Source organism: Sus scrofa, chromosome 17 (genome assembly GCF_054392235.1).
Source record: "Sus scrofa isolate SSC_HxYL_T2T_F1_AM1 chromosome 17, Sscrofa_HxYL_maternal_Yorkshire_Landrace_v2.0, whole genome shotgun sequence".
NCBI lineage: Eukaryota > Metazoa > Chordata > Mammalia > Artiodactyla > Suidae > Sus > Sus scrofa.
In genome coordinates this window covers 63,412,847-63,437,168 of record NC_139399.1, presented here as the reverse complement: position 1 = coordinate 63,437,168, position 24,322 = coordinate 63,412,847, and the positions used below count along the sequence as shown (strand labels likewise).

Below are 24,322 nucleotides of genomic sequence, written 5' to 3'. Positions count from 1 at the left end.
CCCGAGGGCTTAGAGGGCGAGGCGGCTCTGTAGAGGCTGCGGGCGCTAAGAAGCCTCTTGCTCGTTTAAGGGAGATTAGGCGTTTCTTGTGCAGGCTACCGGTGGCCGGGCACCTATTGGGTGCACTAAGGGCATAAGGGGGCTAAGCACGATGTGGTGCCTCCTGCACGATCCAGAGGTGGCAGGGACAGACTGCAGCGGTCCTCTCAGCGGCCAGAGGGAGGCGTGGCTTGCCACCACTGGGGGCCTGTGAGTCACCTCAGGGGTTGCCAAAAAAGAAAAAAAGAGGGCACTGCAACCAAGCACCATACGCTGTTACTCTCACTCCCCTGCAGCTGCCACTGACAAATGCTCTGGGTGACCCCCAGACACTTGGTCACTGTCCCTTCCCAAGACCCTACAACTAGGAGCAACTGGTGCAGCACCTCCTGCGTGGGCTAAGTGGGACAGGGTGTTCTTTGCATGGTCTGCAGGCAGCAGGGGCAAACCTCGGCAGTCATCCCTGATTCCAGAGATGGGCATGGCCCACTGCCACTGGAGCTACCTCAACAAAAATCACTTGCAATCCCACTCACCTAAAGGGCATCAGAGAGGAGGGCATTGTGACCAAACACCACCTGTTGGTGCTCTTGCACCCCCGGGAACACACCCACCCTGCTGCTGCCACTGCCAGACGTTCTGGGCAGTACCCACACACCTGATCTCTGTCACTTCCCAGGATCCTGCAACTAGGAGCACCTTTACAACACCTCATATGTGGGCTAAGTGAGACGGGTTTCCTCATGCATGGTCTACAGGTGGCGGGGGCAAACCGCCGCAGTCATCACTGACTCTACAGGTGGTCACTGCCTGCTCCCAATAGGGGTAACTGAACAGGCACCGCCTGTGGTTCCAATCACCTCAGAGGAGGGCATTGCAATCAAACACAAGCTGTTGTTGCTCTCACTCCCCTGGGAACTCACACACCCTGCTGCTGCTACTGCCAAATGCGCTGGTCTTGCAGATCTGCCTAGAGCTTATGACCACTTCCCAGGGCCCTGCAACTAGGAGTAGCCTGTGCCACCTTCCTGCAGGTCCTTGCTGCTTTTGAGAGCCCAACAACCAGGCACTGACTGCTGTCCCTACCCACTGCCTCCTTCTCCTTGAAAACACACTGAGCATCCTGGGAACAACTGCCTGCTCACGCCAAAGAAAGAGACAGGAAATATTCAAACTCCCACACCAAAAATTAATAGTAGCTCCCCAAAAAATACAAAGGGGTATTCTTGCATAGAAATAGACTTACAAAACTACAGTTTGGCTTCCCCGAACTCACAGAAAAAGAAAAACACAAGCAAGATGAAGAGGTACAGAAACCATTCCCAGTAAAGGAACAGGAGAATTCACCTAAAGCAGTCAACAATGAAACAGACCTCTGCAGTCTGACAGACATTGAGTTCAAAAGGGAGGTATTGAAAACCCTGAAGGAATTAAGAGAAGATATGAACAGTAATGCAGATTCCCTTAGAAAGGAACTAGAAAATATAAGGAGGAGCCAAGAAAAACTAGAAAATTCATTTGCAGAGATACAAACTGAACTTAAGGCAATAAAGAGCAGAATGAATAATGCAGTGGAATGAATTAGTGACGTGGAAGATAAAATAATGGAAATCACCCAATCAGGACAGCAGATAGAAAACCAAATGAAAAAAATATGAAAGCAATATAAGAGACCTATGGGATAATACAAAGCAGGCCAATCTATGCATAATAGGAATTCAAGAAGGAAAAGAAGAAGAAAAGGGGATTGAAAATATATTTGAAGAAATTATGGCTGAAAACTTTCCAAATCTAAAGCATACTGATATCGAGATACAGGAAGCACAGAGGGCCGCAAACAAGCTGAACCCAAACAGGCCCACACCAAGACACAGTATAATAAAAATGGCAAAAGTTAAAGAGAGGATTCTAAAGGCAGCAAGAGATAAGCAAAGCATTAATTATAAGGGAACCCCCATAAGGCTATCAGCTGATTTCTCTACAGAAACACTACAGGCCAGAAGGGAGTGGCAAGATATATTTAAAGTGCTGAAAGGAAAAAATTTGCAACCTAGAGTACTCTTTCCAGCAAGAATATCATTTAAATTAGAAGGGGAAATAAGGAATTTCTCCAAAAAACAAAAACTAAAAGAGTACAGCAATACTAAACCCATTCTAAAAGAAATACTAAAAGGGTTTCTCTAAATTAAAAAAAGAGAGAGAGAGAGAAAGAAAAAAGAGAAAAAGAAGAATTAGGATAGAGGAAACCACAATTGGAAAGCAATCACTTAAATAAGCCAGCATAGAGACCTAAACATGAAGACGTTATAAAAAAGGGCATCAAAATCATACAATGTGGGGAAGGAAAGTAAGAAAATATAGATTCTTTTTTTCTATTTTAATGATGTATCTGAGCCTATATGACTATCAAACAAAAGCAAGCAGATATAGGAAGGGCTTAACGTGCCTAAAAAACAGGACAATCACAATCAAAACCAAACATTACATTCACAAAAACTGAAAAGTACTCAAGTATAAAATAAATGGAAACTATACAACCTAAAAAAGAAAAGAGAAACCCAGAATCAACTGGAAAACAAGGTTTAAAATGGCAATAAATACGTATCTATCAATAATCAACTTAAATGTCAATGGACTAAATGCTCCAATCAAAAGACACAGACTGGCAGACTGGATAAAAAGGCAAAAACCTTCAATCTGCCGCCTACAAGAAACTTACCTTAGAGCAAAGGACACGTATAGATTGAAAGTGAGGGAATGGGAAAAGATATTTCATGCCAACAGACCAGACAAGAAAGCAGGAATTACAATACTCATATCAGACAAAATAGACTTTAAAACAAAGGCCATAAAGAAAGACAAAAAAGGACACTACTGGTTAAAGGATCCATTCAAGAAAAGGATCTGACAATCGTCAACATATATTCCCCTAATATAGGAGCATCCAGATACCTACAACGAATACTAACAAATATAAAAGGGGAAACTGATGGGAATACAATCATAGTAGAAGACTTTAACAGCCTACTCACAACAATGGACAGATCCTCTAGACAGAAAATCAATAAGGCAACAGAGATCCTAAAGGACACAACAGAAAAATTAAGACTTAATTGACATTTTCAGGACACTACATCCAAAAAAATCAGAATATACATTCTTCTCAAGTACACATGGAACATTCTCATGGATTGATCACATATTGGGACACAAAGCTAACCTCAACAAATTTAAGAATATAGAAATTATTTTAAGTATCTTCTCTGACCACAAAGGCATGAAACTAGAAATCAACCACAGGAAAAGAAGTAATAAAAAACTTACTACATGGAGACTAAACAACATGCTACTAAAAAACCAATGGGTCAATGAGGAAATCAAGAAGGAAATTGAAAAATACCTCAAGACAAATGATAATGAAGACACATCCATGCAAAATCTTTGGGATGTCGCAAAAGCAGTCTCAGAGGGAAATTCATAGCAATACAGGCCTTCCTCAAAAAAGAAGAAAAATCTCAAATCAACATCTTAACCCACCACCTAAACGAATTAGAAAAAGAAGAACAAACAAAACCTAAAGTCAGCAGAAGGAAGGAAATCATAAAGATCAGAGAGGAAATCAATAAAATAGAGATTAAAAAAAAAAAACAATTGAAGAAATCAATAAAACCAAGAGCTGGTTCTTTGAAAAGGTAAATGAAATTGACAAACCTCTGGCCAGACTCACCAAGAAGAGGAGAGAAAAAACCCAAATAAACAAAAGCAGAAATGAAACAGAAGTCACAATGGATACTACAGAAATACAAAAAACTATGAGAGAATACTATGAACAATTGTATGCCAACAAATTTGACAACGTAGAAGAAATGGACAACTTTCTAGAGACTTGCACCCTACCAAAACTGAATCAAGAAGAAATAGATCAACTGAACAGACTGATCACTAGAAATGAAAATTGAATACATCATAAAAACACTCCCTACAAATAAAAGGCCACGACCAGATGGCGTCACAGGTAAATTCTACCAAACACAAAGAGGAACTTATACCCATCCTCCTTAAACTTTTTCAAAAGGTTGAAGGAGAAGGAACACTCTCAAAGACATTCTATGACACCACCATCACCCTAATTCCAAAACCAGACAAAGACACCACCAAAAAAGAAAACTATAGGCCAATATCTTTGATGAATATAGATAAAAAATTCTCAACAAAATTTTAGCCAACCAAATCCAACAACATATAAAAAAGATGATACATCATGACCAGATGGGATTCATCACAGGTGCACAAGGATGGTTCAACATAGGCAAATCAATCAATGTCATATACCACATTAACAAAAGTCAAAAACCACATGATCATCTCAATAGATGCAGAAAAAGCATTTGACAAAGTCCAACATCCATTCATGATAAAAACTCTTACCAAAGTGGGAATAGAGGGAACATACCTTAACATTATCAAAGCCATTTATGACAAACCCACAGCAAATATAATACTCAATGGAGAAAAACTGAAAGAATTTCCACTAAAATATGGAACAAGATAAGGATGCCCACTCTCACCACTGTTTTTTTTTTTGTTTTTTGTTTTTTGTTTTTTTTTTTGGTCTTTTTGCTATTTCTTGGGCCGCTCCCGCGGCATATGGAGGTTCCCAGGCTAGGGGTTGAATCGGAGCTGTAGCCACTGACCTACGCCAGGGCCACAGCAACGCGGGATCCGAGCCGCGTCTGCAACCTACATCACAGCTCACGGCAACGCCGGATCGTTAACCCACTGAGCAAGGGCAGGGATCGAACCCGCAACCTCATGGTTCCTAGTCGGATTCGTTAACCACTGCGCCACGATGGGAACTCCTCACCACTGTTATTCAACATAGTACTGCAAGTCTAGCCACAGCAATTAGACAAAGAAAAGAAATAAAAGGCATCCAAACAGGAAGAGAAGAGGTAAAACTGTCACTGTATGCAGGTGACATGATACTATACATAGAAAACCCGAAGGACTCAACCTAAAAACTACTTGAACTGATTCATAAATTCAGCAAAGTAGCAGGATATAAGATTAACATTCAGAAATCAGTTGCATTTCTATATACTAACAATGAAATATTAGAAAAGGAATACAGAAATACAATACCCTTTAAAATTGCACCACAAAAAATCAAATGCCTAGGACTACACCTGATCAAGGAGATAAAGGACTCATATGCTGAGAACTATAAAACATTAATCAAGGAAATTAAAGAAGATGTAAAGAAATGGAAAGATATTCCATGTTCCTGGATTGGAAAAATCAATATTGTAAAAATGGCCATACTACACAAAGCAATCTACAGATTCAATGCAATCCCTATCAAATTACCCATGACATTTTTCACAGAACTAGAACAAACAATCCAAACATTTATATGGAACCACAAAAGACCCAGAATCGCCAAAGCAACCCTGGGGAGCACAAACCAAGCAGGAAGCATAACTCTCCCAGACTTCAGGCAATATTACAAAGCCACGGTCATCAAGACAGTGTGGTACTGGTACCAAAACAGACAGACAGACGAATGGAACAGAATAGAGAACCCAGAAATAAACCCAGACATCTATGGTCAATTCATCTTTGACAAAGGAAGCAAGAACATAAAATGGGAAAAAGACAGTCTTTTCAGCAAGCACTGCTGGGAAACCTGGACAGCTGCATGCAAAGCAATGAAACTAGAACACACCTTCACACCACGCACAAAAATAAACTCAAAATGGCTGAAAGACTTAAATATAAGACAAGACACCATCAAACTCCTGAAAGAGAACATAGGCAAAACACTGTCTTACATCAACCTCACGAATCTTTTCTCAGGTCAGTCTCCCAAAGCAACAGAAATAAAAGCAAAAATAAACTAATGGGACCTAACCAAATGGACAAGCTTTTGCACAGCAAAGGAAACCAAAAAGAAGACAAAAAGACAACTTTCAGAATGGGAGAAAATAGTTTCAAATGATGCAACTGACAAAGGCTTAATCTCTAGAATACATGAGCAACTTCTACAACTCAACAGCAAAAAAAGCCAACAACCCAACTGAAAAATGGGCAAAAGACCTGAATAAACATTTTTCCAAGGAAGATGTACAGATGAACAAGCACATGAAAAAATGCTCAACATCACTGATTATAAGAGAAATGTAAATCAAAACAACCATGAGATACCACCTCACACCAGTCAGAATGGCCATCATTAGTAAGTCCACAAATAACAAGTGCTGGAGGGGCTGTGGAGAAAAGGGAACCCTCCTGCACTGTTGGTGGGAATGTAAACTGGTACAGCCACTATGGAGAACAGTTTGGAGATACCTTAGAATTCTATACATAGAACTTCCATATGACCCTGCAATCCCACTCTTGGGCATATATCCAGACAAAACTTTCCTTAAAAAAGACACATGCACTCACATGTTCATTGCATCACTATTCACAACAGCCAAGACATGGAAACAACCCAAATGTTCATTAACAGATGATTGGATTCGGAAAATGTGGTGTATATACACAATGGAATACTACTCAGCCATAAAAAAGAACAAAATAATGCCATTTGCAGCAACATGAATGGAACTAGAGACTCTCATACTAAGTGAAGTAGGTCAGAAAGAGAAAGATAAATACCATATGATATCACTTATAACTGGAATCTAATATACAGCACAAATGAACCTTTCCACAGAAAAGAAAATCATGGACTTGCAGAACAGACTTGCCAAGGGGGAGGGAGAGGGAGTGGGACGGATTGGGAGCTTGGGGTTAACATATGCAGACTATTGCCTTTGGAATGGATAAGCAATGGGATCCTGCTGGGTAGCACTGGGAAGTATGTCTAGTCACTTACAATGGAGCATGATAATGTGTGAAAATAGAATGTGTACATGTATGTATAACTGGGTCACCATGCAGCACAGTAGAAAAAAAAAAATTGTATTGGGGAAATAACTTTTAAAAAATTAAAAATTAAAATAAAATTTATGAATTATTAATTTCTGGAATTTTCTATTTACTATTTTTTGACCATGGTTGATCCTGGGTAACTAAAACCACAGAAAGTGAAACTGTGGATGAAAGACTACTGGATGGATTAAAGTGCTGAGGAAGTAAATAGACATCAGACGTCAGCAAGACTTAGAACCAACTTAGGAAACCTGGGTGGTGTTGGGAGGAAATGAAAGGATATTAGGGCTTCAATCTGGTTAGAACCACCATCTTACTATGTGCTTCTGGGCCCAACACTCTCAGCCCCGTACCCAGTTTCCAAATTCTCATCTGTTCTTAGTGCTGGGGAATGCTCGGTGCCGTCCAGCGGAACTGACACTTTCCAAGGTCTTCCCTCCCATGATATTTGAAGCCTTGACACTTAGCTGAAGGAGCACAGGCTAGACATTTTTTAAAATATTACCCTACCATTTTCTGAGCTGGTAAAACAAGGAGAGAGAAACTTTCCTCATTGTGTTATCATGGTAATTAAATAAGACAACATATGTCTAGAACAATATCTGACATATAGAGATCCCTCAATAAATGACAATTATCAGTCAGCCTCCATTATTCCTGATGGCTGTTACTGTAGTTTTCATAAGCTAACAGAATCAAAACAACTATCAGAATCACCAATTTAGTTCTGGGAGCAGAATAAATAAGTACAACAATAACAAATGCATAAAATCAATCATCAGTAATACGCAATGAATAATCAATGCGCTCTCGTGGTCTTAGTCCAAAGTACAAAACAAAAAATAAATGGTAAATAAATGTTATTGATATACGCAAGCCCTGAGGCATTTTTCTATAAAATTTAAAGGAATCAAAAATAATCCTCCCAATTATTATTTTGTTTTCTCTCAATTATCCATCATTTCATACCAAAGTCTTCCTTTGTCTTAAATAATTGTCTAAATTCTTAATAATATGAATGTATAGAAAAACATAGCTGGAAGGTATCTCTAGCCAATGTTCAGCAGGGGCTCAATAGTACTCAAATTATATTAAACTAACCCACAGCCTTCCAATGATTATTTTGTATTCAGTTAATTTATTCCTTCCTGTGTCTCTACTTAAGCGTAACTCCCTACTGCTTCATTAACAACTGCAGCTGTATTACCACCCAAGTACATTAACTTAATGGGAGAATCTATGAAAAATTGAACACTTTCTGGTTGGCCTGGAAAAGTTAGGTATCTCACATTCATTCATTTGCTCATTCATTCATGTCACAAAAATTATAAGAGCAAGAATGTCTAACTTGGGAGCCTCCACAAGCAGACCCAAAGACAGCAAGGACTTGAATGCAGGTCGATTATTTGGGTGCTGGTCCCAGGGAGCAGTGAGAGAGTAAGGAAAGTGAAAACAGCCAGTGGGGAAGGGGAAATAGCAATAATGCACGAGGCAATGAGCGAGTTCTAGCCACGGGCAGCACGCAGAAATCCCTGGAGGCTACTTATGAAATCATGGAAAACATGCCTTAGAATCATTCCACTAGGGGCTGCAGAGGCTGTGCCATTTACCCAACATTTCCCATTCCCCCATCAGTTGAGGGTTGTACATCCTTCTGGTCCAGCAAGCTCCCAGGGCAGAGAAATCCGAGAGGCAGGAAGAGTTGCAGGTGCCAGGGGTTGAGATGGGAAGCTGCCTATTGCAGCTGCCAGTGAATTCAGGCGGGCAGCTATGGGGTAGGGCATCTGCCGCAAAGAACCAGCATCTAAATGAGTGAATGCATTCACACACGTAAGTGCTTTAAGTAATGCATGTACAGAATAAGTAAGGGCTGTATAATCTTACCTCCTGTTATTTTATGTAAGATACACTAGGCGCTATTCTAGGCACTAGGGATCCAGGGAAGGATGAGCTGGTTCCTGCCCTGGATAAGCACATAGCTATACCCAGTTTCAAAAACAAAACGACGTCTCAGAGAACAGTGTCCACATATATGTACACTCACTATAGTTCTAGAACTACACTGCTATAATTTAGGGTTCTTTGAATGTCCAATTAATTTCTGATTTTTATTATATTCTTGTTGCACAATGGAGACAAAGCTCAGATGAAGAAGAAAAAGAGCCAGTGGTTGTATATTATTCCTTCTTGCACATCAAGAAAAAAAATAACAAAGGAAAAACTCCCGAACTTTCAGACCTCCTATTCCCCACTTAGAGTGTTTCAGAATACAAAAGTTACATCTTCAGCCTTTAGAAATGAATGAATCTGAATCCCTTATAAATATGCTCTAAATTTCTCCTATAGGAACACATTTCCGTTATTCCACTGGGCATTATCTTCAAACTAGTAGCCCTGGAAATATGATGGGGAAAGGAAAAGCAAAACAAACACACAAAACATTCACTTCTGACACCTGCTATCTATTCAGTGGGTTCATATCTGATCAGAATTAATGTGGCAGATGGAGCCAATGAATAGTGACTGCTACCTTCCTGGAATTATTTCATATTACTCTATACCTCTAGCCATATATCAGGAAGAATAAAATGGGAAATACACACACACACACACACACACACGCACACAGTGATCATTTAGGAAAAAAGACAAGTTAGGGAAGTCATGATTAGAGATATAGCAAATTCAAAGTCCTTTAATTTATTCACTCTTTGTTTCTGGTTAAAACATAACTGCCAAGGGATTTATAATCGTCCCAATGTAACTACCCATGTTCATTAGCCTCCATTGAACTACAAAGTCAGTTTCTCCAAGACATGTGAAGTAATCTCTTCTAGTCTCTGACATACTTAATGGCCCTCTCTGCATAAAAAAAAAAAAAAAAAAAAAAAATTAAAAAAAAAGTGCATAGCTGGGGTAAACTGTGCACTGAAGGCATTTTCCAGACATGCTAATAAAGATTTAAAAAATGGATAAGCTGGGTTTTCCATCCTCTGGATAATCTTTCAATATGCACTGTATTTTGATTTTCAGATACCTGGATGGCATTCTTGCTTGCTAATATTTTATTGATCTCTACGTATCTTTTAAGTAGTTTTCTGGTTAGAATCAAAGCCCAGTTTTGAATAGTCAACCTCTTGTGAAATTGGCTGCTAACATAAATTAATTTTTTTTGAATAGCTGAAAAGGTGAAGTGGCCAATGGGTGGGAAAAAAAAAAAAAAAAAAAAAAGCAACATCTAAGGTTATGGATCTCATTAATGAGCCAAAAGCTTCAAGTGTTTTAATTGAAAAGAGGCTAACATTAAGCTTTCAAACGAAGCTCTTGAGAAGCAGAAGTTAAATCTCAAATTTGATGCTAGGAATGCTCTAATTTAAAATAGAAGAAAACATTCTCACGAACCTTTACCAAACTGAAACAAAGAAACCTCATGTATAGTTTATGACGTGCAAATCTTATTATTTTCTTTGTTGGTGTTTTAAGCGTGTTTGTTTTAAAACAGGAAAAATCAAAAGAATAACTAGTCCAACTTTTTTTCTCATTAACATTAGAATTGTTATTCATTTATTCCAGACAGACATTCTTTAAACACTTCCACCTCTCACTCAGCTTCCCTCTCCAGCCTTGGCAAGATCCAATTCACCTGGGGAAAAAAAAAGTTCTAATGTTTGGGACAACTGAGCCTTCTTTACTGTACAGTTACTGTCACGCCAACTAATTTTCCATATAATAAAGCCATTGTAATACATCTAAGACCTCTTTTCGTATGTGTATGACCAAAAGAAAGACGTTAGGTATCTCCGTATCACAATCCCTCTCCTTGTGTAACTGCTTTATCACACTTATTTCTACAAATTACACAATCATTATTTAGATATAGGCTATGTGTTTGGATAGAGAATGTCACAGACTCCACCCTTAGTCTGCAGATACCCTGAAGACAAGCATAGTATTTTCTCACTTCTCAATATTTGGAAAAGTTAACAGCCAACAAGTACTGGTTTAATGAATGCTAGCTGAAAAGTTATTAGGCTTTAAGATGCCCTTGGGGAGAAAAAAGACGCACTTGGCTTCTAAATCATAACCAGAGACATGAAGTCTCTTGTGATTAAGCTTCTTCATCTAAACATGAAAGTCGTATTTAGACCTGCCTCATACTGTTTTGCAGCTAAACACTCAGAAAAGTTCCTGGCATAGTGAAGTGAGACTTCAATAGCTGTTAGGCACTGATGTTATTAGTATTTTAATCATTCTTATTATTAGTTTCCTCCAAGCATCCATCCCCCAGTGCCAGCAACAGTTCCTCTCCGCCTCCCACCTGCTACAGTCCTGAGCGCACGTGGGGCAGCTTGCCTAACTCTCCTCACGGCCTCAAAAGGACAGGAGACCAAGTGCACCTGATGTAAATGCTCTGAACCCAAGGGCGCAAAGCCAGGTGGGCAAAACAGGAGCCAAGTTTTCCCATTTAAACAAAGCCAGCAGAGGGTACAGCTGAACCAAGATGGTTGGTAACAGGGAGAGAGAGAACGAACGAAAAGGAAGGGGAGGGGAGGGAAGGGGACGATGACGTCGTTTGAACCCCAATCCCTCAATCGCTCATCTAGACATACATGAGCCAATACATTACTTAAATTGCTTTTTTTTTTTTCCAGTTTTATCGAGTCTGATTTGGACACAGACCCAGATTAGATGGCGATTTCCATCTGCTGCAACCACTAGGAAGCCCTGACACATACCAACCATGGATTCTTTGTCTGCCAAAGGAAAGAGTTTGACAAAACCATCTCCTTCGAAGTTCTACAATGTGTGTTGAAAGGACAGTAATCTCGTGCTCTGTAACTCAGGAAACCACTGAGATGGCCACAGCTGGCGTGGAGAGTCTGTCACGAGCTCACCATCTTTTACTCCCTCTGGGCGGCTGAGGCCGTGGGGAGGGGACTCTCCTGCCATAAGACTGACGTTGACTTAGGCCATTCTTATTTCGGAGACCAAGTCCTCTTTCCAGGTAGAAAGGGGGGAAATGGATAAAATGAATGCATTTCCCACTGAAAAAAAAGTAGAGGCGTTCCGGTCACGGCTCAGAGGTAACGAATCTGACTAGTATCCATGAGGAAACGGGTTCGAGCCTTGGCCTCACTCAGTGGGTTAAGAATCCTGCGTTGCTGTGAGCTGTGGTGTAGGTCACAGACACGACTCAGATCTGGTGTTGCTATGGCTGTGGTGTAGGCCTGCAGCTGCAGCTCCGATTTGACCCCTAGCCTGGAAACTTCCATATGCTGCAAGTGTGGCCCTGAAAAGACAAAAAAAAGGGGGGGGGGGGGAGAAAAGTACCTGTCATAGTGAATGCAGAAGGAAGGCAAGATATAAGAAGAAAATGCAAATGGCCTAAGAGGCCAGTGTTTCATAAAGGGAAACCCTTTTCTTCTGGTCACAGTGGGTTTTCAAAACCACTGAGGAAAAGTGGACATTTGTGAGCTAGAACTACAGCTCTGAGGCAGCCAAGATCATGGCAGTTAACCTGAGTTCTAACCTTGGCCCCACCACCGAGAAGCCCAAAGGATGTTGAAAGAACTCACTTGAAGCTTGAACTTGAGTTTCCTGACCTGGGGTATGTGAGGACTGGGTAAGATGATGTCCAAGCTTCACACCGGCTCTTGAGTTCCACAGTCCTAGGAGATCCTACAAGACTGTGGGAGTGGGCAGAACCACACCACATCATAAAGAGGAAATCTTTTGAGTCAAAAACTGCAAAAAGGAAGAAGAAGGGCTATCATTTTACACGTGAACACTGAACACAAGATACGACAAGTAGTCATGGACGGGTAAACTAGAACTGTCAGGAGAGACAGCGTTTGAGAGAGGAGTTACTTAAAAGACCTTTGTAGAAAAGTGCCCCCTAAGAGAGCTTCAAAGCTTGGAGATTGAAACTTACAATATTGCTTGGGAAAGCGTCATTTTATTTTTTTAAGTGTTTTAAAGAGGTTTTTTCTTCTTCTTCTTCTTCTCATTTTTTAAAGATGTGTATTAGCAAAAAAGACAGTGTTTACATAAGAGGCACAGAAAAAAAGATAAACAAGCTTCCTCTCCCTGCTATCATGTTTTTGAGGCCTTCGGGGTTTGGGAGTTGGTTTGCTTTCTCTGTAAAACTAAGATAAAGGCGGGCTGTAGAGGAAAGTGAAAAGGTGCTAGAAAAGTTCCTCTTTCAATTAGTATCTTTCTCAGGAGCTCTGGCCACATTTAATGCGGTAATGTTCCCGGACTCCAAGGCGGCAGCCACAGCAGGGGGAGCGACTTCGAGTTAATGACCCCCGTTTGCCTCCCCGGCTTCCCCGTGCCACTCCCAGTCTGGGAGAGTCAAACCTCCAACCTCAATATTTGCTCTTCATAGATGCTGATGATAATCCACAGACAGTTTTTAAATTGTATTCACTCCACACTTGGTGAGAGTCCATCCTCGTAGCACAGATGGGGGAGCAAGTTATTTATTAAGCAAGCCCCCTGGAAATGGAGACTTGGAAGTGTGATTTCTTTTGGCCGTAAAAGCCAGGAAGGTCAATATTCATTATCCCGGCTTAGTGGGAAGCTATTTTTCATCAATTGCCCCAATAAGCCACCTTAACATCACAACAGCACAAGAGAAATGTAAGTGCAGTCATTAACATATTTAATTGATTAAGTCAGGAGAAATTAAAAGGAAGGTCCTCTTTCTCTCTTATCATAAATCGATTGCCCTGAAGAGCTGGAGAGAATGATTTTTGAGTGGCTATCAAACATCTCTTATTAAGGATTCTAAGGAGCCCTGGAAGAAATTGAACCAAGGCTTTGTTTTCCCTCTATGTCCTGCATCCATATCTGCTCCCACGTACTTCAACATGTAATTTACACATGGCATTCGGTTTTGCTTTAAAATACACTTACTTGGATGCTTCTCATCATTTCAGATCTGACATCTGAAAAAAATCAGTTTCCTAGGCACCCTGTAAGATTCTATTAAGACTCATTACAACCAGAAATCAAATTCATTACCTACAAAACTTCCTAAAAGCCAGAGGAACCAGCCTTCCTACGCTGTCATGTGAAATGATTAGGTTCCAATAAGGACGTTAGCAAGTTGTCGCCTGTCCTGTAACGTGATCCCATCATTTTGTGGTTGGAGAAAACATTTTGCAGCACCTTTCAATCACACCGCATGGACATCCACAATTAATGTTTCAGAGGTGCCAATAGCTTGATTGATTAGAACATCAGGGTTAGAATATCAGTTCTTGATATATCCTTTCATTTGAATGTGCACCCAAGGACATAGTAATGAGATGTCAATGGTTTGTACCACTTATTCCTACATAGGCTTTTATTTTTCAACTAAGAGTACAAGTTATACCCACGAATCCAATCCAATGGTGTCTGAAAAAAAGGAAGAATATTTATATGCATAAGATAGGCAACATCTGGTGGCCAAATGTTTATGGGCAAAGCACAGTTGTCCTTGAATGGCTGCTAGTCTGGAATAAATCAGTAAAATAATTTCTAGGAGCTAAAAATCCCTCATTATTTGTGGATAGCGGTCTCCATCTTTTTTGACGACCGTTCCTAATTCATATTTTCCTGTCACAGTAGTAAGTGGTACGAGTAATAATAACAACAGCAACGAGGCCCGAAGTGCAATCTTTTACAAAAGGCGTTTTCCTTTACATCATCTCATTTGATCTTTACAAGGATGCCGACAGGCAAATATGACTATTCTTTCACAAATGCATAAATTGAGATCCAGAAGGCTTAGGTAAATTGCCTAACCTGTGCAACTAATGCAAACCTGCATTTGCTGATTCCCAAACCCCTTGTCTGTCTATAAGATCTTGTGGCCGCTGAAGGTCAGCAGAGCCTGGGCCACAGTCTCTTGCCTAAAGCACAGGGCAGGAGGAAAGTTCAGCAGAGGATGCTGGTCAAAGCAGAGCTGACGAGTCTCAGAGATCTGGCTTGAGGCTTCGCTTTACCACTGACTAGCTGGAGTGGCCTTGAGAGGAATTTAATTATTCTGTGCCTCTATTTGTTCATCTCAAAAATGGATTTGTTGGCATTAAATAAGATAATGCATGTAAAGATCTTGGCCAAGTCGTTTTTCAATAATTTGCAACAGTTTCAGAAGAGCCCCAACATCTTTTATAACCATCGCGTCTTCGTCATGATTAAAAGTACTAATTATTAAAAATAGTATTAAAAAATACAGTCTTTATTCCCATCACTAATAGAGAATGGTAACAAAAAGGATGAGGTCAGTTCCAGGAAAAACCCTTCGCGGGAGGCAAAGGAGTATGCGTAGTAAGTTACTCCCCTCCAAAATCATCCTTGCTGTTACGGATTCTGTGAAACCTTCCCCACTACAGACAATTGAGTTGTGTCTTTCTTCTTTCGCCTCACCTAACCTTTGCCATGCTCTATGGCAACACTGTACCATCCTTCTAACATCTTCTTCTTTAGATGGAGAACCTTTCCTAGTCAAGGGTCCGCCAGATTCCAGCACGGTACCTGGCACACGACAAGACACTCCACTAACAAATGTTTGTCAAAATGAATTAATTAGAGATGCCGGCATGGGAGCGGCCTAAAGATGTTTTGAGCATTAGGAAGATTTTCAACAAAGTAGTAGCTAGGAAAGAGAGGAAAACTCAGAGGAGTATGGAACACAGGTGGGAAGGAGGATGCTAACTGGCAAAGAGATAGGGCATTCAAAACTGGCATGGGGCAAAGAACTCAGCATACCAAAGGTGAGAGGGAAGGCTTGGAGAACAAAGGAGAAGGGGTAGATTATGTCACGGTGACTAGGGCACACGGGTATGGCTGATTTTATCAACACAGCGGAGGGGTCAAAAGGAGAGGTTTGCAACAAATAATAGATTATTACAGTCTTGAACATTCTCATTATTTCTCTAGTAACATGAATAATTCTATACTTTTTTCCAGAATCACTATGAAAATTCACATAAGCCTAAACAAGAGCCAATGATATCAAAGCAAATGCTTTTTCCTGTCTAAAAACACAATGTACAAAAAGCTATGATTTTAAACTTTGTTGATTATCCTCAAAACCCAAATGTACTTCCACCCATTGTATCCTTGAAGTCTGAAAGTAGTTAATGCCTTCAACAGTTTTTTTTTTCTCCACTAAAAATTACGCTCGTCTCGAAATATGCCATAGAGGTAACAGAATAGAGAGATGGGATTCTTTCAATATTATCTAATGAAACAGTAAAACTATTATCTAGACATTTTAAATATCACTTCCTGACTCAATTCTCCACCTCTCAAGGTTTATTGCTTGAAAAAAATAACTGATTCACAGACTTTTTTGGAAATACAAATATACATTTTACTATGACCTAAAGGAGATTAAATGGCTTTCAAACATTGTTTGTATATGATCGACTGTACAGAAAAAAATAATAATGATAATTTTAAAAGGCCAAAAACTAAAACACCAGAAAAAGTATTCCCACCCAGGCTACAGAGGATTTGTTAAAAATGTCATGAATAACTTATCAAGCTATTAAACAAAGTCATTCATAATTAAGTGGCTAAAAAGAGACCCATCCATTAAGCAACGGGGAAATCATGTACTGTGTACTCAATGTGTGAAGTTAAAGAGAAAACATTTATTTTCGAATTTGAAAAACAGTAACAATTAGAAAAAAAATATTAAGAATTAGCAAAAGCAGTGTAGAAAACTGCCTCACCTCTCTTATCACATCCATGAGCCAACTGGTGGGGAAAGAGGGCTCTAACTGCCTTTCCTGTCTGCTCTCCATAAAAGAAGCAACACTTTTCACAGCTGCTTAATAACACGTTTCCTCAAAGTTCCTGAGTAATGAGATTGTCTGGGCAAGGAAAATAGAACATCCTGCTCTAGCAAGAAAAATTAATCAAGTAACTGAAACCATCGCCAGTCCTGTTCTTTCTTACCCGAGGAAGGTGTCAGCCAAAGCAAGGGACACCCGTAATTGAACAATGGCCTCCACTTGCTACTTAACACAATGAGAACATCTAGACATGTACGAATTAAAGCACTGAGAAAAGTATCGTTCGACCTCAACCCTCTTGATGGGAAGTTACTGATGGCAGAGTCACCTAAGAAACTGCGGCCTTAGAGAAGCCGGATGCTGCTGGACAGAACCTGCCAAGGCTTCCTCCACACGGCTCTCCTCCCGACTCTTGTAGCAGGAAGCCTGTTCTTTCCTCTGAATATCACAGCCCCTCTGCTTAAGTTCCTGAAGGTCCTGCGGTTCTTCTGACGCTCAGTTCAAACCACAAGGTCCTGACTTGAAATAGAATCATAAGCACATACGCACACGTGAGCACAGAAATACACACATACATACTGCATATATAAACACCAATATATTTACACGTGTATAAGGGCAAACAAAGATGCACATGCACGGATACCCACGTACACTACATATATATACACACACACACCTGAATATACACACATACATAGATACATACACACAAATAATATATAATTATATATACTATAATGTGTATATTATGTATATTATATATAACACATAATATAGTTATATAGTTATATAATAGTTGTATATTATGGTTATATATAACCATATATACTGGTTAATATATTATGGTTATATATAACTATATAGTTTATATAGTTATATAACAGTTATATATAATATATATATCATATATAGTTATATAGTTATATATTATATAGTTAGTTATACAAATATGTATATATATGCATATGTATACAAATATACATATACACATATTTATACAAATATAGTTATACAAATATGTATATATGCATATTTGCATATATTGATAAGCATGCATATTCATACATATAAATATATATACATAAATACACACATTGACATATAAACATGCATACAAATGCACATGTACACACAAATACACAAAGGCATCTATGGGAACCCATGTATCTACATAGATACATACATGTATTTATGTATATATTATAGATATGGATAGTATTTAACGCATGTATGCATACACACACACACACACACACAGGTGTAAGTAAACCTATACATACATATATGCATAGACATAGACGACACAAAGTTATAGCAAGCAGTATGGGTTACAAGACCACGAGGGAGAACCATTTCTCTTCTCTTGGAAGCACAAATCTATACTTTTCTACGTCAAACAGATGAAGCAGACAATGAAATTAAGAAATGGAAAACCATCATGGAAACCATGTAAAATATTTTAAGAAAATGGGGAGTAGAGATTTATGAGTTTGAGTGATTCAAGCAGTAAATCTTTTTTTTTTTTTTTTTTCAACATAGACTCCTTGCAATTCAATGATTCTTTTTCTGGACAAAAGTATAGGGCTTTTGTCCAGAAAAAGGAAAAAAGCAATACACTCATAACCATGCATAGGAACTCAGCCAGTCCCAGACCCCCCAAAAATTAAGAATGCTTTGGGAGTTCCCGTCGTGGCGCAGTGGTTAACGAATCCGACTAGGAACCATGAGGTTGTGGGTTCGGTCCCTGCCCTTGCTCAGTGGGTTAAGGATCCGGCGTTGCCGTGAGCTGTGGTGTAGGTCGCAGATGCGGCTCGGATCCGGCGTTGCTGTGGCTCTGGCGTAGGCCAGTGGCTACAGCTCCGATTCAACCCCTAGCTGGGAACCTCCATATGCCGCGGGAGCGGCCCAAGAAATAACAACAACAACAAAAGACAAAAGACAAAAAAAAAAAAAAAAAAAGAATGCTTTGGCCTGGAGATTTTTAAACAGATTCTTCTAACCTCAATTTACCTTCCCAAGAGAGCACAAATTCATCAGAAAAATACTGTTCATAGTACAAACCCTGCCCTCATTCATTTTTTTGAAAGTTTCTGAATTTTATTGGCTATAACGGTCTAGTATTAAAGCATATTAAATATACTCAGAAATATCTAGGCTAACAATTTTTTTTAAATCTGGAACTAGAAGCTGTAGTCAAATTTCTAACACAAATGTCTAACATTTTTTATAAACTTGAAAAAGAGAAGTCAAATGTTATTATAAGAAGCTAACATAGGATCTATATGTTAGGAGGCATTTTCTCAATATTAAATTACAGCTGCAAAATATACATTTAGACTGATCTACGTGGGCAAATCCTTCATTTTGGAAAGGGCATTGGGCAAATATTAGTATTTGCAAACCCAATTCCTTTCTTGAGATCAGTAAAACACATCTCTTTACTTTTGAAACTTGGATCTGGGATTGTACTTCAAAGCCTTCCTCCAGAAGACCTCGAACTTGAAAGAAAAATCAAACCGTTCAGGCACAAGAGGAAAAGATTTTGTAATGAGATTTAAAAAGAGCCAGAGGCAGAACCACACTTTTGAGGAGAGAAATAACTAAAGGGCACCTGCTTCTGTCTGTACTGCCAACACCATCCGTGACTGCCAATTTCAGAAGGGGACAACAAAAATCCCTAGCCTTCGAGAGCAGCAACCGTTCTCTTGTCTACCCAACTATAGTAAACTCTATACGGGAAACCGGAACAAAGGAGAAACAGAATGTTTTTGACTTGACTACCTGAGATGTAGCCAGGTAAGGGGAAATGCTTTTCTCCCAGTGATAAGGAGAGATTTACAGGGGCCACCTGGACAGGTGGAGAACTTTGGAACGTGTTAGCTTGACGTTAGCATATCATTCCATCTCCCTTCCTCCCCCGATCTTGCCAGACAGGTATCTGGAAAGCAAATATGTACCTGCTACCCAGATGTAATGAAATGCAATTAAGAATTTATCTTTCTCTGACAATTATAAGAGCAATCTTCAGAGGAAACTGTCGAAACTTACAAGAATCCTACTTTATCTTAGAGTTCCACTTTAACTAATGGTTTCTAAATTACTTGAGTGGAAAATTAAGAATGCAGAACTTCACTTAAGGATGCATTAGGAACAAAGTGCTTTTGCTGTAAAACTTTCATTAAGGAAGTTATGTACACATGCATTTAAAAATAGACATCTATTTCTTCAGAATGTAGGTAAAGAGATAAAATAATCTGTTTGAATTATGATCTCTGGGACCATGACTGTGTTTAGACTTCTAAAATGGATAAATTTCAGATTTTCAAAAATCATCCTTACCGAACATCGAGTTCCAAATGCAACCATTTTCTCCCATACTTTCCCATTTAAGGTCTAAATGATTTCTGCTTCAAAAACCATTTTGAATTGTTTTGAGGGGGAAAGGGGGAGTTACTACTTTGTCAAAAAACTGCATTGGAAAATTGGCAAATAAAAGGCAAAATGTAAAAACATCAAAGGCCTTCTAGAGTAGTGCGGCTGTGGTTTTTTTTTTTTTTTTTTTCTTCCCCCAAGGGCTGCACCCACAGCATACAGAAGTTCCCAAGGAGGGGTTAAATCAGAGCTTCCGCTACAGGCCTACACCACAGCCACACCAAGGCCAGATCCAAGCTGCGTCTGCGACCTACACCACCACTCACAGCAACGCCAGATCCTTAACTCACTGAGTAGGGTCAGGGATCAAACCCACGTCCTCATGGATATTAGTTGTTACCATTGAGCCAAAGCGGGAACTCCTAGACTAGTGCTTCTTAAATGTTAACATGTGACATACATTTGAATCACTCAGAGATCCTGCTAAGACGTAGATTCTGATTCAGCAGGTTTGGGGAGGGGGTCCAAGAGTCTCCATGTCCAACAAGATCCCATGGGAATACCAACATGGCCCACCATCCCACGACCACACTTCCAGGATGAAGGAACCAGAGAAATAGCTCTCAGCCTGCACTCTGTCACTGACACATAAAAAACACGGGTAAACGCATAGGAAGTACGTTCTTAAGCACACCCAGGGGCTCCAAGTTCCCAAGCTGGTTGGTGAAATTTCACCCCATGCATTCAAGAGAGCATATTAGACAGTATAGCAATTAGAAGTAAAATCTTGAGTAGGCACTACTGTATTATAACAGAAGCAAATTGCTCGCAAAACCTACTACTTTATTAGCACCATGCAGGTCAGCCTCCTGGCTATTGCTCTTCCTTGGGAGAATTAAGAGTCATTATTAAATAAGTAAATACATTCCTGCTGCCATTTATCCTGGAGCAATTCTATAGAAGTGCCCAGAAGAGAAGCAGCCTATTAAGCAACCAGTTTTTGAATCTGGGATACCCATGTGACTATTAATTTGAGTCTCTTATAAACGTTAGTGATTTTTTCCTTCTCTGGAGTCACTTAATAAGCCCAGCCTGCCTTTTCTGGCCAGAAGACTCGTTGGTCTTTCTCATCTTGCTTTCGGCTTCCTTGAGGAACCTTCCAAGATACTCACGTCCACAACGGCTTGTCTTTATACCATTTAGAATATTTTAAAAATTACCCATCTCTAAAGTGTTCTCCAAAGTTGGTAAAAATGTCCTTGAGCCATTTTTATAGCAATAGACATAGAAACTTTCACTTATTTCTCAACTCAATTCTCAAGTATTATTCAATGCTTCTTGTGACACTGTGATAGGAACTACTACTCTAAATAAGAAAATAAGACACCCCAATGCATATTAACAGGATCTAGCTTCACAGTAGAATGCTGGTCCAATGTTCCTATGTTGGTGCCTGGCACGCAGTCAGTGCACACAGAAAAGCCTGATCATTAAATAAATCTGGAGAATCAATAAACAGTATCACCTTAGAAAACAGCAGACTAAAACAGACTCTCCCTCCCATGGCAGGTACGCTTCAGCTATAACTCACTGAATTAATCAGGATTTTTCGCTTAGATTCATCATTCTTACTTAATGCAAGAGGCTGGGAGCAGGAAATTAAAACAGCCTCCTCCAGGATCCTTCGTTCCAACAGTTGCGTTAACAGCAACAAAAAGACACAATTTACTCAAGATCTATTTATCCCCATCACAACACCCCTGTACCATGGCTCATGCACTCCATTCTTCATTTTCAACCCGTTATCATATTACATTATATTTAAATTTAAAATAAGACAGATGGACCATAATTTGAGAAAATGAGGATGCCCTGAATGTATCTTCATGTTGGGAGGATGGGAAGAAAGAGGCAGCCCGCTCAGGACGAGTAAGGCAACAAACAAGGGAACTTACATAAGAGGCCTGCTCTGGGCTCCGGTCAAGGCAAGGAGATCTCCGCACGTGCCTGCCAGGGTCTGAAGAGTTGATCCAGAGACCTTAACAGGGTCCGGGCACAGAGTTAGCCCAAGGGGTGTAACAGCGTCTGTCTCAGGGCGACGTCCTCATAACAGCTGGCACTGTGGGCAGAGTGTACATTCCAAGGAGCCTCCGCTGCCCGGGGCCACTCGAAGATGAACCCGCGGCCACATCCTCTCCTTGACCCCCTCCAACACGTCCTTGCGTCTCCTACAGCAAAGACAGCGCTAAAAAAAAGTCACAGCAGGGGCTGGGAGTAGTCCACTGAGAGTCACCGCGGCTCCATGAAAAGTCACCCAAGGTCACTGGACGCTGTAGAACCATGCTGGGGAAAATCGATAGAGGTAAAAAGAAAACAAAATCCAGAAGTGACCATTTTAAAAGAAGTGAGGCAATGGTAGACGCCGGAGGCTGGGCTGATCTTTCATCACACTGAGCAGTTTCTGTTCTGTGTCCACGTGAAACCAAAAGGAGGAGTCAGGTGCAAGTGTCAAGGATGAAAATAGAAAACGGGAGCCGGCGACCCTCACCTCCGCTTCAGCGCGGGATCCCTTTTAACAGTGCGTCGGCCTAACCCACACCGTATGCGCACAGCTTGTGCTCATGCAAACAATCACACGAATAAAACGAAAACAGGTGAAGATACTCGAGGTAAGGACGACCCCATTGGCACACCTCCCCTCCGTCCTGTGTTTTCCATTCTGACACTCTTTCCAACAGTTTCCACTGCTCCTGCCCTCCTTCTAGAGCTTCTTTCTAGAAGGCAAGAGAATTCTGACCTATGCTTTTCCCGAAAAAAATCCAAGTGGCTCTCCAGGTATACGGGCCACATAACAACCTTCTCAACTCCCCACCAAATCCATTTCCCAAAGGATCAACACTTGCTCAAGGTCAGGAATTAACAAGGAGGGGGAAAATGTGCTTCTTTGCTATTTTTAGCAGTTTGACCTCTTGTCCTTGAAGAAATAAAAGCCCACTCTGAAGAAAGACTTCAGAAAACCTCCGTTCAAGGAAAAAAAAAAAAAAACCACTCTTCATTCCTTTTTTTGTTTTGGCTCTTGTAGCTGTCCACACAGGTATCACTGCTTAAAAAAAGAAAAAGAAACTGGAAAACAAAATAATGGAGCACATTTTGGAGATTTGGGCTATGTAAGAAATGCGATTAGATGCCGAGGGAGACCAGATGCTAATTTTGTGAAAAATACCTCCATGTGTCACCAATCCTTTCAACTTTGGACCTCAGGAGGGTCTGTCCCTGTCACTGGCAGGAGAGGAAAGCTTTACCCTCGCCCAAGCAGAGTTCAGGGTCTCCTGGGCACGCTGTTCCGACAAGCCCGGCTCCTCGGCTTTATAGGGTCTCGTCAGTGGGGCGGGGAGGAGGCAGAAGTCTCGCGAGGCTGCGGCTGCGCAGCTCAGAATACCGGCGGGCGGGCGGGCAGGGGGGGGGGGGTCCCAGCGCTCTGCGCAGTTTGTCTCTGCGCAGGTCTCTCCCCACTCCCCCCCCTTTCCGCCCCCGGGCCCCCGCCCCGCGTGCCCCTCGCCCTGGGGCCATCTTGAACTCAGAGTCTTGTGCAGCCTCCGGGCTCGCCCAGAGCTGAGCTGTCGGTGCAGTGGTCTTGCACCAGGAACTCTGCTGAAGGGCCAGGTGCGAGGTCTCTGCGACAGTCCCTCCTGAGCAAATGACGCCAGACTGAGCACAAAGGGAAAAAAAATTCAGTTTATTAGCGAGATTCTATTTTTATTTCCTGGGAATTGTGATGGGCTTTGCTGGTGGCGCATTGAGGTGTTTTATTAAATTAAATGGTTGGATTGTTTAAAAAGTCGTGCTTTTTAAACGTTTAGTAGCTGGAGATTTTCCTCTTTCACTAAACGCCTGTGTGGCCTCTTTGGTAGGGACAGGAGCAGATAAATGACAGGCAGTCAGTGAAGAGGAAAGGGAGCCCATTGCTCAGGAACCTGTTTCAGCTCCACCTGCCCCTCCTCAGCCGCAGAGCCTACCCCCAGGTGGCTTTCTCCTTTCACTCAGCATCGTCAGTGTCGCATGGGGCATTAGGGATGTTGCCTTTTCTGGATTCGCCCATTTGCTGCCGGCGGTCCAGCTAAGGCGAGAAAAGCTGAGGCTTCTGCAAACTGGCACGAAGGGCTCAGAAGATACACCTC

The 24,322-nt window shown here is 40.8% G+C and overlaps 1 long non-coding RNA gene across 11 annotated transcripts in view; it reads right to left on the bottom strand.

The window, feature by feature from the left end:
* LOC110257443 (uncharacterized) overlaps window positions 1-23,528 on the bottom strand; it is a 678,610-nt gene extending 655,082 nt beyond the window's left edge. For all 11 annotated transcript variants that reach the window (XR_014832642.1, XR_014832644.1, XR_014832643.1 and 8 more), the window contains exon 1: window positions 22,100-23,528. This is a non-coding gene — a long non-coding RNA (uncharacterized LOC110257443). The remainder of the gene's footprint in view (window positions 1-22,099) is intronic.
* Between the last annotated feature and the right edge of the window lie 794 nt (window positions 23,529-24,322).